We start from the raw sequence: 18,392 nt of genomic DNA on the forward strand, positions 1-18,392 counted from the left end.
GTACCAATGCCTTAAAATTTCTCCGTATTTGTCATTCAAGCTGAAGTGGTGATAGAAAATTCCTCTTCCATATTGCGTCTGGTTTTAATGAATGTTACGGCTCAAACCGTCATTTCTCTACCAAACCTTATATTTTAAATCTCATACATAATAATAAATGGGAATTGCGACTCGTATTAAAAAACAGCCGATGGCTTCTGAAAGAAAGTGGGGAGACTTCGGCTTCCAGATCGAAAGGTTCCGACATTTCCGAGGGGGTGGACGAGAAATACTGACTTCGATATATTAAAGTTGGTGGTACTGGCCGATGTTAGCACAATCTACTGAGGGTGTCCGAAAAAAGAAAAGATCGACGCACACGAGGTAACTTCGGAAGCATGGGGCTATGGAGGGAACTAGTGCAGTGCTCTGGTGGCTTGGAAATGAACTACGGGATACAACTTGTTGCGTGAGGCGCCAGGGGCAGGTGTTTAGCGAGCATTTAAACACCCAGAGGAAATAATTCGCTAATCTGCCACTAGAGGGCAGAGGAAGTAATTTCGAAGACCAATGATGAGACCTTGAGAAGGACCGGGGTTGATAGCCGGTCAGTGAACTGGGCATGGTTCCCTGGAAAGGCAGTAGGAGGGAGGGTGGAAACAGCGATAACATTGGGAACGAGTCTCTACAGAGCCCGGAGGCGTAACGAAATGTAGGTTAAGACGACTCGCGATTGTATCTGAAATCGTTCGTGTAAGGCTGGCTCTCAGAACCTAGCTGCTCTAATAGCTTGCAGGACATAGCAGTTCTTGTCATGGCTTAGAGGAGAATCACAGGCGATTGCCGTGACTTCAAGCGGGGATAAAATGATACACAGTCTGACTCGCACTGGCTCAGCAAAAATCAGATTTGGCTCTAAGAACAGAATTGGGGAGACGGGCCTGACAAAGATTAAATGGGATGTTCAGGAGGCAGGAAAAAGTTAAAATTTTAGCAGTCAGAAATGACTGGCAAAATTATTTTTCAAAATTCAAATTTAGATTTGTGCAAAAAATGCTAATTGGTGGCACATACTCCTCACCTGAATGGCGGAGCAGGTTAAGTAACCAACACTGAGAGTCAAACTTCGGGGATCAGTCAGACTTACCTTGTACCAGAAACAACTAAGATAAACCACTTACAATACTTGATGAGCTCAGTGGCTAACATTAATGCCTTTCTTTGGCAGTAATACATTATAAAGAATATTAATCATTAATTGGGTCAATATGAAACTTTTATTAGCTATTAAAAATTCTTAAATTTAAAGAAAATGTATAATTATAAATGTTTATTAAATGCTATATTAATGAAGTAAGATTCATCAAGTTGATCTTAGATATTGGACATCATGTAGTATCACAATGATGGGCGCTATGAGGAAATCCGATAAGCACTGAGGGAACTTTGTCCTGGGAAATTTAGTGACGAATGGGGATTTTAACTCCTGTAAATGGGTATGGTAGCCCTGTAACTTACTAACTAAATGGAAATATTTACCCCTGTACAACAGAACTTTTCCGAAGAAACCAGAAAAATGCATTGTTACCTAGCCTTCACTTTTTGGAACTGGATAAGACCGAATAAAATTTGTTGCTTGCTCAACAAAGTGAAGCGAAAACTCAGTCCCAGATTCCTACATTTATTAACTCACCTAGGATCAGTGTCCAAGAGCTAAAGGTTGATCAGACCAACAGACTGAAGTAAAGAAACCCGACAGGAAATTTAACCCTTTGTTAGCTCGGGTTCGAAACCCCGAAAGATCAACGAATTTTGACGAAAAATTGATAAAGTAAAAATTTAAACTTTAGAAAAAATTAAGTTATTGTATTATTATAACTTTTAAATAAATATAATTAATTCATCATTGCACTCAAATTTAATTAATACAAAAAATATGTAAAATCGTAAAACCTGATATTATTATCATAATAAACATGACTAAAATTTAAATTACATTAGGTTCGCCGTCGGATCCTCCATGGCAGGCACAAAAGTTCACACTACCTGAGAGGGGGTTGAACATGGGTCGTCCAAAGGGTGAGTGCTGGGGATCTAACCCAGGGAACATAGGCGTGCCCAGACATTTCCATTAGGGGGGGCCCTGCTAAATTTTTAAATCAGAAGCTGAATTTAGAATGTAAATAGCCTAAATACATTCACTCATTGACTTGTTTATATTTTTGTGCAGTATCAACGAGATATGTTTACTAATTAATATTTATATCCATATAATTTTAACAATCTTGAAAATATTATTGTTCTTTTTTTCCTTAGACAATGTTTAAAGGGTACTTACACATTTTCCCCCCTCGAATTTCCAAGAGCTTGGTCCAGATCTACCTTGAAATGAACTTCTTTTTAGTGAATGCAAACACGGCAATTCAGACAACAGAACTTTAACAAACCTCTTGAAATATTTTTTTTGTTGCTTTGAAATACATACATCATTGTTTTACAATGAATGATTGTTCAATCCATCAAATTTTAAAAACATTAAAAAATATTTTGATTTATGTGGTGATATATTTTACTCAAGTATTTTCAAGTTAACTCAAAGCACTGATTACCAACACAAATTTTAACAAACCTGCAAAATATTCTTATTTACATGGTAATACATTCTACTTAATTATGTTCAAATTAACATAAAGTTCTTATTAAAAACACACATTTTAACAAACCTGCAAAAGATTTTCATTTACATGGTAATAAATTCTACGAAATTACGTTAACGCAATCATTATCTCAAAGTTCTGATTACAATCACAAACACAAATATTAAAAACCTGCAAAGCATCCTCTTTTTTTCAATCAATTACTAAATTTGATAGACTCAACAAATTGAGAACAGTTTTGATTACAAAAATAAATTTTTAGAAACATTCTACTGTATTTAATTAAGTTCAAGTTAACCCAAAGTTATGGTTACGAACACGCAAAAAAGTCTAGGTAACTTTCTCTCAACAGCTTGGAACTATCTATCATAATTTTAAGTAGTTTTCCAATGAACAGAAATATAATGATATCCAGGCAATTGTAAGTTAAACAAACCGGCAAGCATTTTTATTTATCTGGCAATACCTGCTGCTAATTTAAGCACAGTAAGCACGTAACTACAGTCTGCATTAAAATATCAAAATTATGTACAGTCATATCGAACGTTTGTATGATGTTATAATACATACCGCGCCTCAAGTTTACACCCAGCCATAAGGAAAAGTTGTGGCTAGCCTTCCCTTAGCCTAATATCTTGGAAATCGAAAATCAGATAATTATGTGACTGTGGGGTTTTATTAGACGAAATTAAAGCCAAAATAAAGAATTACAGATTCCAGGATGTACATTTCTCCTTTAAATTAATTGTGTTTTATGTATCGAGGGTTTAGTTTAGAGTGTTTTACGGCCCTTTAACAGCAACATCTTACGAGCCGATAAGTGTGATATTAAGTGAAGGACACTATGTCCAAACTAGGATTTGAAGCCCGGACCCCTCACACCGCAGACCAGCGCCTAAACGATTACACTATGGGGGCCGGTTACAGATAAACATGTATAGGCTACAGGCGAACACTGATTTACAGAAATATATTATTAGGAATGCCCCTTACGTGATTACAAAATAATTGGGGGGGGAGGGGGGCATTTAAGTCATGTTGTACCTATTTTTATGTACTATGTAATTACTTAACGACGCACAAAAATCAAACTATTTCCATTTTCAACGAAGTCTGATTCATCTTAGTTTTAAGTTTTGACAAGTATTCAGTTTTTGCTACTAAAATAAATAATTTTTGAGAGGTATAGGAGAACCCCGAGAAAACACGCCTACTTGTGGCATCACCCTAGCGCGATTCCTATCACGTGCGAAAAGCTGGGAGTGATTCCGCCGGAAATCGAACTCGGAGCATCTTGGTGGAAGGCTTATTCTCTTACTACTTACAAAAAATGTTTATATGTACCTGTTTGGTAGAAAATTACATACTTTTCTAGCATTATTTCGTATTTTTTAAAATGATCCTCACACGACACAAGAATGAAACTAAATGCACTTTTTTATAATTTATTTTTTGGGTGCATATTTTTGTTAAGTAGTTGAAAACTAAGCTATACATATTTGTTTAATCTAACCTAGAAAATTCAAACATACATACCTATCCATCGCTAAAATAACGGAACACTGCAAATGAAGCACTCTTTCATATTAACATTTTAAAGACACACCACACAAGCTTTTTCTGCTGTGCTTGACCTGATCTGGCGAAGTCGGAGACAACAATCGTGACAGGTTGGATGAGTTTTCTCACGGATATCGGGTAGAAATCCCGCAGATAGTTTTCAAATCCAGGAAGAAAAAAGATTTAAAATAAGAGAGAAGAAAGATTATCTTGTGTTTACTGGCTACAATCGCATTCTAACTTTTCATAGGCTGCAGTCTGCACGTATTTATGACAGCGATATTGGAGGCTATTTATACATGTTGATAACTTCCCCTATTTGTGTCACAGATGCAGGAGAGCAATAAACATTCCCGCGTGTAAACTGTCTGACCGAATTCAAGTATAAGCTATAGGCCATTTTAAGGGACCTCATGTTTTAAATAAACTAAGGCGGCTGTATTTCCAGAACGATAAAATGTTTAACAATATTGTTAATTAGCACGCTGCAACACTGAAACACAGTTTGAGTGCCACAGTGCCAGGAATATACGAATATTAACGAACGCATTAGAGAAAATGCCGATATGAGTGATTACATTAGGGGGGGCCATGGCCCACCTGGCCCCCCCTGTAGGCACGCCTATGCCAGGGAACACTCGGTGGTCATAGGATGTCGCTGCTCGGTGGCTAGCTTACCTTGCTCTTCTTTTAGGAAAACACCAAACTTAAACCTTGATGCCACCTTTGAAGTCACAATTGCAAAGCAATGTAAAATCAAATCATCTTACTGATGCAAAATATACTACTTACTTTGGGGAGAGTGCAATAGAAAAATATTAACTTTAAAATTTTGTACACATCGATGTACGAGCTGCAGTGCTCAGTTTCCTGTACATAGCTGTACATCACCTGATAGAAACTAAATGTTGACAAAATTTAAAGGTCATAAATTGTTTACTTCAAAAATCGTAATTACAAAAATTATTTTTCATTTACTTTGAGAAGTTTCAACTTTATAGCTTATTTGCTTACATGGAATTCGACGTAAAAAAGAGTACTCTATTTTAAAATAATTCATCATCTCAGTGCTAGCGCAGGAAATGTGTGGGGAGAATTCGACCGACACACAGAGAGTTTAATTTAGTAAACCTTTCATCGAAGGCCAGAGTGACTGCAACTCTTGTTGGGTGATCACAAAATCAATCTAAACAAAAACTAGGCACATGGATGTGTGGTTATATTAGTAGAGAGTGGTAACACAAATAAATGATAAGATTAAGTACATTTACATTGCTTATGAACGATGCAAATGAATTAGATTACATGTGCAGCTTACTTAAGAGTTAAGAGTATATGATTAATTTATAACAAATATGTAATTAATTGATCCTCATTAATTTTTTTATGTATTGTAAAATTTTATAGTTACATCTAAGATGCTTAGAATAAGTAAACAATGGCAATAACTTACTAGAGCTAAAAAATATATATTTTTTAAGTTATACAATAAGTTACATATATATTATATTATATTTTAAGTTCCCCTAAATTAGGAAAATACTTTGCTGCTAAATTTAATGCCGTATAGATTATTCATAGTGTGTGTTTCGTGATTTAAAATAGTATTATTAGGACATGCAAAGAATGGGCAGTTTGTTTACTAATACGAGGCACCTGGGAGAAGCATATAGGGGGTTCCGCGCGGTTGGCGGCCCTGGCATGAGCATAACATGGCAGCGCTCGTAGGTGCCGACAGATGAACAACAAAACAACGTCCGAAAGGACCACTATATCTATATTTACTTTTGGGGGAATTATTAAACCATAGACTGGTCAGGCAAGTGGGCATGCTTTGTTTTCCCAGAATGATGGCCGGGAGACGTATAACTTCGTACGTCAGTTTGACGAGAGTTCCTGGGGTCGAAGGTTGAAGGCTGGAGGAAGGGGGTCGCGTGCACTGGTCGCAGGGTCCTGAGAGGACTCCCGGGAGGGCGCCTAGTGGAGATAAGGCACATCGCTCACGCGGAGCTACGGGACCGCGCTGAAGAGAAACTAAACTGAATATCACTTTGAGATCTTCAAACTTATAGTCTCGCTACTAAAAACATATAGTGCCAACTTCAAAATGCGTATAAAAAATATAAATCTTTTCAATTAAAATTTAAAATATAGGTATTAGTTTTGTTGTGTTACTGGGATTGCTTATAGACGAAATCACACACTACCTACAATTCAAAACACCAGCTCTGCTACCATTTGCTACACATACTCTCTCCTTTTACTTGTGTAACTCTAATGTGCCCTTAAAATTACTTTTGGGAGACTGGTGGATCTTTTAGTTTCAAAGGTAAAACAATAAAAAAAACATGATTTCGCCTAAAAATAAGAGTCTCTATATGTATTGTACTATTAATTAAAATAATATAAAACAACAAAACATGAATTCCACAAACAGGTTAAAAAGGTAACTTAATTTATGTATAAGTTATGGCAAATATATTACAATTATAACATTCAATGAATAGGTTGACACATATATTAAATTTATTAAATAATATTAAAATATATTAAAATTACATAATTTAAAGTATGGGCCGGCCCTATTTAGACTATTACTCTTAGGTTTCATTTGTAATAGATAAAAATAATCAAAAACAATAAAAATATTAAATAAATAATCCCTGTGTTAGCACTTGGGGAGATTAAAGTCACGTAAAGAAAATTTATGGATGTTCTAATCTTTTTAATGTAGTGATATAATGGTTATGCTGTAGACATAACAACAAAATCTGAACGACTGGAGATTTTACGTTCGCTGGCCGAAGGTGAGTTGTAATATGGTATCAGGGCACCTTAGTCGTCCTGTGCCGGAAATTAGGTATTTCGGCACATTTTTTTAAAATTGTTATTATAATAATAAATTATTTTTGAAAATTTTATTTTCTATATAATTTAGTTACAAAAGGGTGATTTACACTTTGTTAGGCTGGTGTACTCTACGTAGTTAAACTTTGCGCCAGTGGACCGAAGCACCTTTTCTCAGGAACCAATCTGGTGTTTTGCAAGTCTAAGACGTCGTTGGCAGTCCGTTTGACATTTCTCCCACTTGCAGTCACGTCTGGGGTTTGTTATATTAATTCCCTACATGACTAAAATTGCATAGAGCAGCTTCTGGCCTACAAGCTCTATTTCTTACAGACCCGCTGAGACTAGCGAGTCTCAGCACGAACGAGTATCCCATGGACGCTCGTTCCCAGCCCCGTTGCGTTTTTGTACCCCCTCACCCCCACAGCTACCCACCTTGATTCTCAGAATTTAGCCCAGGATCATTGCCCTGACGTGAACCCTGCCAGGCAGTGCCCGACTTCAAGGACGATTTGCCATAGAAAAAATATGTGCAAAGATGGACCACCCACGACATCTAGCGGCAGAAATAGTAATGTCTGCTCTTGTCGCCAGCGAGTGGAGCTGACGCCCGCGACACCTAGTGGAGATTTTGCTAACCTCCTTCTTTCCTTCCCCTTTAGGCCGCCAGAGAGCAGCACCGCTGCGCCATAAGGCCCTATGCTTCCTCCTCGCAACCTGTAAAAGTCTATCCTATGTAGCTTTCTGTGCCTACCGGTAGAGAGCGCGGCGGTCGTGCCTCGGCAAAACAACTGAAGGTTTAGTTTCGTTCAACTCGGTCACCTCCGGAAGTTTTCGGCCCTGAGCCGAACCTTCCCCCTCTTTTTCCCTAGGGCCGAGCGCCCGTTTTAGTTGGGAGCTTTGTCCGCCACTGCGGCACTTTGACTTCGGCTACTTACCGCGTCATCACAGCGTCCCCTCTGTTAAGAGGCTTTTTCGCGGCAACGACGAACTCGTGGGAATAAGGAATGTAGTCAGCTGTGTTAAGGGATGTGATCCCAGCTTCAAAATTCAGTAGTAGCCAGTCAGTCGTAGTAATTAGAAAACAAGTCATGTTTTAGTTTAAAGTTTGTTAATTTTTTTTATCTTTCTAAATGATGATTTCTACCGCATCATCCGCGCAATTCTCGGTCCGCGCCTTTCTGATGTCGGTGCGAGACATTTCCTGAGCCCAGGAGCTACACCCTGTTTGGTGAGTTACTTTGGTCTATTTTTCCTCCCCGAATTCCCGTTTGTTGGCGGTTTCGTGCCGACTGTGTTTGACTGCCTGGAAGAAGGTCTAATTCGTTGGAATTTGGCTTGTGTTTTAGACAGGGTCCAACATTTGGGCGCCGAAATTGCACCCATCATGTTGTCCAGGACCTCCAGCTTCAAGTCCCTTTAAGAAGAGCTTCCCCCCACCCAGATGTCCAACTTTGAAACCCTGGGTGATATTTAACATATAACTTCTCCCTACCACCAACGAAACAAATTATTTAAACGAATACCAGCGAGCAGTGCCATAGAGAACATATCAAATAAGAAAATGTGAAATTGTTACAGTAATGAGTGGACGAACCTAACCTGCTATAAAATGTCATTCTTTGTTGTTAACAGTATAGTATAACGTGTGTTAATCATATCGGGCCAGCCCTCCTTTTTGTAACTTATTAATACCATTTTATTGTGAAACCAAAACAAAAGGAAAACTGATTTCATTTAGTTATTTTTAAAAACCAGGAAACCTATAGACCAATCTACTTATGGAGTGATTTATTCATTTTTCATTTACCTATATCTATTTAAACGATCCACTAGCTCCAAAGTTGCTTGTGTGCAGGGAGTATAAAATTGTCTTGTTCACCACCTCGTGCCACCTCTGGTAATACTTGTATTTTTCTTTATAATTTTGCTCAGCTGTTTCCTAGGCCTTTTTTTATTAAATTAAAATAATACAATTTTAGGGCACAAGGGGCGTATCAGTCATGTTTGCTGGAGGAAGGACTCGAGGGTGGTGTATTCATGTACACATCTGGCCCTTGGACCTTATCTGTGAACAAGCCCTAATCGGACATGATCAGAACTGGTTCACAGACAGTTAGTAAAGTAAACAGATAATGCCCACTAAAAATAGTGATGGTCAGGGAATACAAGTTTGACAAAGACTCACCAGTTAGGGAGGTGACTTCTAGTGTCAACAAAGGAGCCTGCCAGGATGCGAAGCTCGCGAACACGCGGTTGTCGAGGACATTTCCTTAATTTAAAAAAAAATCAATAAAAGTTAGTGCAGTATGACTATTTCTACGAGTCACGCAGACTGACTTATTATTGATTAAGAAATGATTTATAGGAACAACATCCCTTGCATAGTTGACTACATATTTGAACGATGACCAGACTGAAGTCTCCGAAGATTTGCAAGGAGGTGGTTGAGAAATACTGACTTCGATATCTCGAAGTTGGTGGTGCTGGCCGATGTCTGTGCAATCTACTGAGGAGTGTCCGATACAAGAAGAAATTGACTCGCAAGAGGCGACGTCGGAAGCATGGGGGCTATGGAGGGGACTAGTGCAGTGCTCTGGTGGCTTGGAAATGAACTACGGGGTACTACTTGTTGCGTGAGGTGCCAAGGGCAGGCGTTTAGCAGGTCTTCAAACACTCAGGGTAAATGACTCGCAAATCTGCCGCTAAGGGAGCGTTCAAGTATTACGTAACGCAATTTTTTGATATTTTTGACCCCCCCCCCCTCCCCACTATGTAACGCGCCGTAACGTTTTTCTGTACCCCCCCCCCCCTCCCCCTAGTAAAACGTTACGTAACCCCAAGTGACCATTTTTACCTAAAAGTTACAATTATGTGGTGTAACGTACCGGAATAAGTCACTAAAATACCTTTGTTATTGTTTTAATTGCGTTAATGTTATTTATTAACATTTGAAATGTCTTGTTTTTATAAGAAAGAGCTTTCTAATGTTTTTTTCTGTCCTAATAAATTTTTACTACTCAATCATACATTTAGCAATCATACATTTAATTACGTCGTTTTCCTGACTTGGCCCTGTCCTTACATACTTTTTGCTTTATCCGCCATTGTTCTTCTCATGGATTCTCCTATTTTAGCGTTTTACTAATAAAGCTAATAAAGAACAAATTTTATTTCTAATAATTTATTTTTACCTTTGGTAATGCAATTACAAACATAAAACTAACTGAAATAAAATATGTTTGTCAAAATATAATCGTATTTAAGAATACGATCGAACGAAAACGAAAACATTTAAAATAAAATTAGCCATAATTAAAATAAGTAGATTGTAAAAAAACAATTCAATTTGAGTTTTACTGCTCATCTGTCCATGGGTTTGCCAGCCACTCAGATTCTTTCATTACTGGCATCCGGAGACCAGACGAAGAAGGTTCCGGAATTGTTAACCCGCTTGCATCAACTTCGTCTTCATCGAGCCAATCGGCATCCTCAGACGATGTTTCACAGCGACGCACAATGCAGAGAAGCTCATTTGCACTTCTTGCAGCAAGTCGCTGTGGCCGTACTCGACTTTCACGAAGGTCTTGGGCAGTCTATCCATGCATGTAACGATTGTGCATTTGCTCACTCTTGTGGGGTGTAAAATAAATCCCACAGGTTGAACATACTCGGTTCTGTAGGTCGGATTGTACTGATGGGCAAAATAAATTGTAAAGCATCTGCTTAAACCCTTCTAGAGGAGGCGACAGATAAACAGACAACCTCACAAGAAGTGGCGAAAACTTGCATGATCCTTTGTCTATCTGACTAGGTACCACGAGCTTGTTTGTTTTAACTACTTTACTGGAGTGACGAGAAAAACTATCACAGCTTTTGATAAATATATATATTTTTTGCTTTACGTTTGGAGTTAAAAAAACATTATTCACTAGTCCTGTAAAGCAAGCAGAAGCAATTTTGTGGAGGTAAAAAAAAAATAAGTTATCATGCTATTTCAAATTTTGAGGGAAAAAATAGTTTTAAAAAATGTGTGAAAGAATCTGTCTCTACGCGACCGTTCTGAACGGTTAAAAAAATGTAACGTAACGCGTAGGTAAAACCCCCCCTCCCAACCCTGTAACTAATCGTAACGTTTTACAAGACCCCCCCCTCCCCCCCCAATTCGTTACGTAATACTTGAACGCTCCCTAAAGGGCAGAGGAAGTAATTTCGAAGACCAATGATGAGACCTTGAGAAGGACCGGGGTTGATAGCCGGTCAGTGAACTGGGCATGGTTCTCTGAAAAGGCAGTAGGAGGGAGGGTGGAAACAGCGATAACATTAAGAATGAGTCTCTACAGAGCTGGGAGGCGTAACGAAATGTAGGTTAAGACGACTCGCGATTGTGTCTGAAATCGCTCGTGTAAGGGTGGCTCTCAGAACCTAGCTGCTCTAATAGCTTGCAGGACATTGCAGTTCTTGTCATGGCTCAGAGGTGAATTACAGGCGACGGCCGTGCCTCAAAGCAGGGATAAAATGATACACAGTCTGACACGCACTGGCTCGACAAATATCGTATCTGGCTCTGGGAACATAATTGGGGAGACGGGCCTGATAAAGATTAAATGGGAGTTTACAGAAAGCGGGAAAATTTTTAAGTGTTAGCTGCCAAAAATGACTGGCAAAATCATTTTTCAAAATTAAAACTTAGATTTGTGCCGAAAAATTCTATTTGGCGGCACAGTATCTAAAAAATCATATTTGATGTATTACACTTGCTGGAATTGTTAATTGTATAGAAAACAAGTAGGTATATATAGTATGTATGAGGACAGGGGAGGAGGGAGGGGGATTAAGGGATTATGCCACTTCCTTCGACCATGCACACACGAAAAAGCGTCCCGTTACGTTCATCAGCCATGTACGCACGAAAAAATGTCCCGTTACAATAGTAGGATATAGCCGTTTCTGGGACAGGCGCAGGATCCAGGATAACACCTTGACCTTTGACTTTGACCTTGAACCCTGAACTTTGACCTAGACCTTGAACCGAGTCCTTGACCTTTGACCTTGACCTATAACTTTGACCTTTACCTTGAAATTTGACCTTGACCTTGAAATTTGACCCTGACATTAAAATTCGACCCTGACCTTTAGCCTTGCGACCCTCGATGTTGCCAACCTGATGACGTCATCTAATCCGTCTGCTAATCCATATGCTAACCTAACCTAACCTAACCTAACCTAATCCATATGCTAATCTATGCTAAACTAACCTAACCTAACCTAATCCATATGCTAATCTATGCTAACCTAACCTAACCTAACCTAGCCTAACCTAACCTAATCCATATGCTAATCTATGCTAACCTAACCTAACCTAACCTAACCTAATCCATATGCTAATCTATGCTAACCTAACCTAACCTAACCTAACCTAACCTAATCCATATGCTAATCTATGCTAACCTAACCTAACCTAACCTAACCTAACCTAATCCATATGCTAATCTATGCTAACCTAACCTAACCTAACCTAACCTAACCTAACCTAATCCATATGCAAATCTATGCTAACCTAACCTAATCCATATGCTAATCTATGCTAACCTAACCTAACCTAACATAGCCTAACCTAACCTAACCTAATCCATATGCTAATCTATGCTAACCTAACCTAACCTAACCTAATCCATATGCTAATCTATGCTAACCTAACCTAACCTAACCTAACCTAATCCATATGCTAATCTATGCTAACCTAACCTAACCTAACCTAACCTAACCTAATCCATATGCTAATCTATGCTAACTTAACCTAACCTAATCCATATGCTAACCTAACCTAACCTAACCTAATCCATATGCTAATCTATGCTAACCTAACCTATCATAACCTAACCTAACCTAAACTAACCTAACCTAACCTAACCTAACCTAACCTAATCCATATGCAAATCTATGCTTACCTAACCTAACATAACCTAACCTAATCCTATTACTGTTGCATGTTTCGTTATGGCAGCCATCTTGGAATTGTGTAATTATTTAGCTAGAAATTCGGGAAAAATTCCAAAATTCATTAAATAAACCACTCGTCAATTTACATATTGATTCGGTCAGTTGCTGTCCCTGGTTCGATACTCGATCGATGCAATAATGTTTAATTTTATGTAAAAAATAATAATTTCAATAAACCATGTTCAACATTCTTAAAGAGACTTTAAATCCTATAAACCATCATGTCCGCCGTCTTGGAAATTCGTAATTATTTAGCTATAACTCGTGAAAAAGTTCAAAATTCATTAAATAAATTTTGCAACCAATAAAATGATTAATTAGATCGACTTAGGTCCTTGGTACGATTCTGGATGCTGAAGAAAAAATAAATATAACAACAATTTAACATAATAGTGACAGGTTCGTAAATAAAACATCGCAAATTCTTTTACAAAATAAATTTTATTACAAAATCTATATTTTACTACAGGATCACTTGCGAAAGCCCTGCATAGGCGTGAAATGACTAATTCTTAGCTCCAATCGGTTTATACTAGACAGAGACCAACCAGAACCTTTACAGACATAGTCCTCCTCTTCTTGACAGAGTTTCTGGATACCGTTTTTAACAGTTTGCTTCACATCGTCAGAACTGTAAATTACTGCAGCCGATGTCTTGAATGCACACTTCCTCACTTCGTCTTCGAATGGATACGGCTTTCCATATATACAGTCCAACCACAAGTTCTATTTTGATGGACCGTTTGTTGCTACATCATCAGTAAGCTGATTGATTATGTCCTCTCTGATATCATCAAGAAAATTACAAATGTCTTTTGACTCACCTAACGTATTTAGATAATAGTAATCTTTCAATTTTCCACGAAATGCAGACTGCGCCAAGTAGAACCCATTATCATTCACTTGTAATGCACCGAGCACAGTATTAGGTTTATTTTCATGTCCAGACGTTATAGCAATCGGTTGCTGCACATTGGTTTTCTTGCTTGTACGCTTACGAGTCTCCAATCTAAAGCGAGGCGAGGAGACGAAATTTCTACAGGTAGTTCTTCAGTAGACACACGGACTTTACCGTTGCATTTTTTCACATGCCGTCGCAAACTATCAATACGTGTAAACCATTCATGACACTCATCACAGCGGAACTTTATGCGAGATGGATTCTTCTTGCATTTACTCCTCTCATGTCTTCGTGCTACATGAGAAAAAGTGAACGACATATCGCAGTAGCTGCAAGGATACCTTGCTGATGAAGACAAGCCTTTCAGACCCGATCCAGATACTGACGTTGCCCCAGTTGCGACATCTCCAGGCATACTCTTATGAACATCAATACATCGTTGTTGAATAGAAACCTTTACTTTCTGCCGAACAGCAGGACCTTTGCATGTCTTCATGTGCGTTTTCATATTATCTTTTCTGGCAAACTGCTTATGGCATTTCTCACAAACAATCATTTTACGATAAAGGTTCTTGACACATTCTCTCTTTTCGTGTCGTCGAGCATTGCTGTTGTTTGTGAAAATCTTGTCACAGTAACAACACCGATGTCCGTTAGTTGTTGAATCACCAGCCATTGAAGTCTCCATGGAGGCTGAAACGAAGTTCGTCGTGTTTTCCTGTGAAGCCAGCACCACCGGCATTAAATTCTCTTCTGCTGGTGGTACCACGACTGTTGAAGTCTCCTCCAGTGTTGTCAGAGGCGTTGCCGTCGGGATCTGCTCCAACATCGTCGGCGCTGACGTTATAGTTCCTATAGACGATGGTACATCCTCCATCAAGTTCGACGTTAAAGTCGGTAAAGATGCCATCGAGTTCACAAGAACAGGTAATTACGTGACTTATGCACCAGAAGAAACAAACTAGGTGATCCTTACACCGATAACGTCAGTAACAAACTGAGCATCCTGCTGTCAAGGACTCGCTTATATACATGCACAGGATGGAATAATACGCTAGGCAAATCAAGAACCATCAACAATAATACTCGAGTCAAAACTACTTTAAAAATAGAAGCCCACTCAACGAAAAAGGCAGCATATTTGGAAGCAAATTCGACATATGAAATGGACACGCAATGCACGCACCTGCAGATTTAATCACAAAGTTAACATTTAAATTTCATTCAAGCGAAATAGCAAGCCAATGTCACATCATCATATTAACATCCTATTGGTCATCATATCCTCAAAATTTCACAGTATTATAAATCACACCAGTTATAGACGGACTTATGGTTTCTAACACACAACAAATCAGTCATTTTTCTTTAATAAATTCATATTTTAAAATGCAAAATATACATGGTAAACGAAGAACCAGGTACGTAAATATTTTATATACTTTATGCACACTGTAGACGCCAAGAGCTTGAAAGTACATATGTAAGAAAGATATTTAATAAAACTTATATTAAATTGTATATTTATTCCTATTAATACACATCAGATCAAAAAAAGTAGGTTTTATTATATAAACCTCGCATTTCTTAGTTCATGTTTCATTGAGGACGTATAAATTTTCAGCATTTCGCGAACCAAGTAGAAGTTTTAACCTATTCTTCAATCATTTGGATTGTCTCTCGATGAACAATTGGTCTCATGTGCTACGGCTTCCATCTTCTTTACATATTTGTTATTATTAGTCTTAAAATCCACGCATCCGTGTCACTATCACAGACGCAAAGTTATCATCATCATCATCATCGTAGCTGTCATCAATATTATCATGAGCTGCATCAATATCACTCATTTTATGATGTCGTTTCCGCATTTCAGTTGTCAGAGATTTACCACAATCTATGATTTTGTGAGCTTCACATTATTCTCTATTGTTTTGTAGACATGGTTAGTTACATTCTCGTTTTCTTTAAAAGCCTGTGTGTCCAGTTTTATTATTTAATCCTTCATCCCATCATCCCAAACACAATTAAATCATCGTAGTATACAGAAAAAAAAATCAACAAAGTTCTTTTCATTTAATCTTAGGAACCACATCATCCTTTCCACCTATAGTATAGTTTCTTGAGCCCAAGAGTCTTTCAATATATACCATGCAGTGTTCTTCAAGAGATGTGGTATACTTCTAGTTCTACATACAAATCCATCCTATCATTGATTTGTTGACACATTAGAAAAAAACCTTAAAGTTAATTTTTACGTGTTTTATTAAATTATCACTTCGGCTAAAAATAATTACCACACATAGTGTGTTATTACATTTCCTTCTTCATCTGCAATGCTAAGTTCCTTGATAATAAATCCATACTGACTAGAGAAGCCTTGGAGGTTTACACATTTCGTCATGGTGGTCGAGACGAGACTAAGCCGGTAATGTACTGTCAGGTCTTAGATAATAGACGACACAATCTACCTTTTTGCAGGATTATGTCCGGAGCCTCCTCGTCACAATCACTGGTCCAGTGATGACCGAAGTTGCAGACCTCTAGTTGGAAGTAACCATCCTCGGTGACGTAGTGCACACGGCGGAATCCGGGCGTTACTTCCGCGTACTTTGCAGACGGATCGAACGGCATTTGCTTGAATTTGTAGCAGCAGCACTATACCCACACGACTATGTGTTGACTGCTGTGTCTAGGGTGTTGACCTCAATTTATTCCGCTAGGACCACCCTCCAGTCCAGTCACATGTACCGTTGCTTCCGTTGTTGTCCCCCGCCTTGCTGGCGACCTCCAACATTCCAACACGGTGATCAACCATCCAAGCCCTAAGCATGCTAGCATTGTGTCTTGAGATCGGACCTGGACATCCAAGTTACATAGAGTACAATATACTCTGAAATACATAATAAAGAGAAAATTGATATAAATAACATTATACTTTGCTTAATAGTTCCATAAGTAATGAACGCACTGCTTGACCAGTGACCGGTGTAACTAAATATTAAATATATTTTATTTTCCATTACCTTTCGTGGAATTTATTAATCATTCACTCTACGAAAAACAACTCAAGACAATATACCTGACCAACGAATTAAATACAGTACCGCTATGCCTTACATGAAAGTCTAATTATTCGATAATCTAAATAACCTATAAATCGTTCATGTACAAAGCCACACATACAGGCCAATTTTTTCTATGGACCATGAGACCGAGTCATGACAATATCAGAAGTATAGGCTAGTCATTTCAGGATCGCAGGACCTTCTTCGTCTTTAGATAATTACAGTCATTTAGACCATCATGAAATTTTTATACATACTAAAGGACCAAGCGACCTTGAAAAATATTTTAGTAACACCAAGAGGTTTTGAACTAGTAAATATTCAGTCACTACATATTTTACTACGCGCAATCAACAAAACGGAAGCACCATCAACGAAAAGGCAGCACAATCAAAAAAGTCAGCACATTTGTAAACACCATCAACAAAAAGGAAGCGCATTTTGGAAGCACCATCAACGTAAAGGCAGCACATTTTGGAAGCACAATCAATAAAGGCAGCACATTTGGAAGCACCATCAACAAAAAGGCAGCACATTTGGAAGCACCATCAACAAAAAGGAAGCACATTTTGGAAGCACCATCAACGTAAAGGCAGCACATTTGGAAGCACCATCAAAAAAGGAAGCACATTTTGGAAGCACCATCAAAAAGGCAGCACATTTGGAAGCACCATCAACAAAAAGGAAGCACATTTTGGAAGCACCATCAAAAAGGCAGCACATTTGGGAAGCACAATCAATAAAGGCAGCACATTTGGAAGCACCATCTACAAAAAGAAAGCACATTTTGGAAGCACCATCAAAAAGGCAGCACATTTGGTAACACAAGTTACGAGAACTAAGTCTTAGTTAGAAATCAGAATGCAAGAAATAAAAACATTTAATTTTTACTTCTAATATTTAATTTATTTCTTAAGATTATACAAATAGAAGTAAAATAAGCCATTATTGTATGTAGCCAGCTTTCCTCAGTTCTTCGAGTATGAAGGATATTTCTTTTATGCACGAATAGTTTCCTGCACAAATGAGCCATGTAGAAGTCTTAGCCGGTCAACCAATAAGTTTGGATCTTTCCACGATGTGTAACCAATCTCTTCTACTACCATCTCACTTGCTTGTTTATTATAAATACTTTTAATATCACAATCGTCCCAGTGATCATAATAAGCGTTATCAGATTTTATTATTATAACACGTCGTTTCCATCGTTTCGGTCTCAGGACACCATTACATTCTTCGATCTTGTCAGCTTTAGGTGCTTCATCACAGTCTATGCTTTTGTCAACAGCCTCAGAGTCACTGTAACAATCACTGTAGAAGGCATCCTCTTCACCCAGATTACCATATGAATTCGATATCGATGATGTCGAAGTGCCA

General features: G+C 38.2%; 1 protein-coding gene across 6 annotated transcripts in view; it reads left to right on the top strand.

The window, feature by feature from the left end:
- Positions 1 to 18,392, top strand: part of LOC134533325 (glutamate receptor ionotropic, kainate 2-like) — a 406,907-nt gene that overhangs the window by 164,625 nt on the left and 223,890 nt on the right. The gene's annotated exons all lie outside the window — the stretch shown is intronic.

This window comes from Bacillus rossius, chromosome 6, assembly GCF_032445375.1.
Source record: "Bacillus rossius redtenbacheri isolate Brsri chromosome 6, Brsri_v3, whole genome shotgun sequence".
Taxonomy (NCBI): Eukaryota; Metazoa; Arthropoda; class Insecta; order Phasmatodea; family Bacillidae; genus Bacillus; species Bacillus rossius.